Source organism: Elephantulus edwardii, unplaced genomic scaffold, assembly GCF_000299155.1.
Source record: "Elephantulus edwardii isolate Elephantulus edwardi_28Jun2011 unplaced genomic scaffold, EleEdw1.0 scaffold00240, whole genome shotgun sequence".
NCBI classification, from domain to species: Eukaryota; Metazoa; Chordata; class Mammalia; order Macroscelidea; family Macroscelididae; genus Elephantulus; species Elephantulus edwardii.
This window is the reverse complement of record NW_006399990.1, coordinates 2681543-2683795: the sequence shown is the minus strand read 5'-3', so window position 1 is coordinate 2683795 and position 2253 is coordinate 2681543. Positions and strand designations below refer to the sequence as shown.

The window sequence follows — 2253 nt, the reverse complement described above, 5'->3', positions numbered from 1 at the left end:
TGAGCTGATCGAGGTGGACGATGTGATGGAGGATGACTCCCTGCGGTTCGGTCCCAATGGAGGGTTGGTGTTCTGCATGGAGTACTTTGCTAGCAATTTTGACTGGCTGGAGAACTGCCTGGGCCATGTCGAGGACGACTCCATCCTGTTCGACTGTCCAGGTCAGATTGAATTGTACACACACCTGCCTGTGATGAAACAGTTGATTCAGCAGCTTGACCACTGGGAGTTCTGAGTCTGTGGGGTTTGTCTGGTTGATTCACAGTTCATGGTGGAGTCATTCAAGTTTCTTTTCTGTGTCATGGCAGCCCTGAGCGCAATGATCTCTCTAGAAATTCCACAAGTGAACATCATCACAAAAATGAATCTGCTGAGCAAGAAAGCGAAGAAGGAGATTGAGAAGTTTCTGGATCCGGATGTATATTCTTTGTTAGAGGATTTTACAGGTGACTTAAGAAGTAAAAAGTTCAAGAAACTGACCAAAGCTATATGTGGACTGATTGACGACTACAGCATGGTGCACTTCCTGCCGTTCGATCAGTCTGACGAGGAGAGCATGAACATTGTCCTGCAGCATATCGATTTTGCCATTCAGTACGGAGAAGACTTGGAATTCAAAGAACCAAAGGAACATGAAGAAGAGTCATATTCTATGTTTGATGAATATTTTCAAGAACGCCACGATGAGTGAAGATTTTACCAAAAAGTAACTGGGTGTCCATGAAGAGCTTGTGGCGCCATGGAACGTTGTTCTCGTCACAAGATGCAGTAGAACCTTCTTATCCTAACATCACTTCCTTAACTGAATGGAGAAAGGGCCCGTTGGCTCCTTCTCAGCAGATGCCTGAATCACGGCCCAAGGTAGCTGCCGCTGAAGGTGGAATCTGCTGATGTTGTTTTCACCACCTCAGTCTGGAATGCACACGTTTCATGAATGTATGTAGGTTTGTAAAGAACATAAATTAGCTTCTGGGCTACAGTATAAACTGGCCTGGCATTTCTTTTAGTTTGGCTTGGGGAGTGGGAAGACTGACTAATAAAATATACACATGTCTATAGTCCAAAGGGAAAATGTAAGGGAACAGGCAGTAAGAGAATGTTTGTCCTATCTTCCAATTTTCCTATGTTGAAAATACGTTATTTGTATACGCGTGTTCTTCTGCTTAGAAAATAGAGTTTGTCCCACATCCGAAAGTCCAGCATTCTTATGAAACTCATCAATGGAAATAGCATAGATAGAAGAAACAATTATTAATACTTTTTATGGCAAAAATTTTTTTTACTGTTCCCATGCCCAAAAAACAATAATTCTTACCAAATAACACAGAGCCTGAAATGCAGTGCTCACAGACAAGCAGGACAGTGCTTTGGCTTGATGTTGACGTGCTGGGTGTAGTTCTGGGAATAGTTCTTAATGGAAATGGAATGGCATCAAGGAGACCTTTGAAAAGTGGGGGAAGTCCTATATTTGTTTTAGGCCAAACCCAACTTAGGACAGTTATTTCGGGTTTTATTTTGGTCTTGTCCTCAGGAGTGTGTACTGTGTACATGTTACAGGAACAGTGTCCTGGCATGTCAGGGACTACCCATAACTGACACATTGGAGCTAATTCTGATAAGACAATGTGTACATGCACCATAAAAGCACCACAGACCTTTGGTTATGCTGAGGTTTTTCCGTCAGGATTAGGAGTGGTCCATGAGGAGAGTGTGTTAAATAAGTAAAATTGTTGTCATCAGGAGTGCTGATTGGAGCTGTACTGCACTCAGAAGCTGAGAACACTGGAGGTCGCCAGAAACTGGGTGACAGCCACAATCATCAGAGCCTGACCCTGTGGACATCCCGAAGGGGTCTTATAATACCCAAAACTGAAAATAAATTTCACTTGTTTTAAAACAAAAACAAAAAAAATTCTGCGATATGCAGATGATACAATCCTGCGTGCTAAAACTGAGGAGGACCTGAAGAGCTTGCTGCAGAGGGTCAAGGACTGCAGCCTCCAATATGGATTGAGACTCAATGTCAAGAAGACATTCTCACCACTGGAACAATTGGTGGCATCAGGATGGATGGTGAAGAGATTGAGACTGTTCACAGCTTTAGTTTGCTTGGCTCCACAGTCAACACTCTCGGCACCAGCAGCCAGGAAATTAGAAGACGTATTGCCATGGGAAAGTCTGCTGTTAGGGACCTCTCCAAAGTGCTGAAGAGCAATGGTGTCTCTCTGGAGACTAAGGTGCATTTGATACAGT

The 2253-nt window shown here is 43.5% G+C and overlaps 1 pseudogene; it reads left to right on the top strand.

Moving 5' to 3' along the window:
• LOC102861141 overlaps window positions 1–691 on the top strand; it is a 42255-nt pseudogene extending 41564 nt beyond the window's left edge.
• The last annotated feature ends 1562 nt before the right edge of the window (window positions 692–2253 follow it).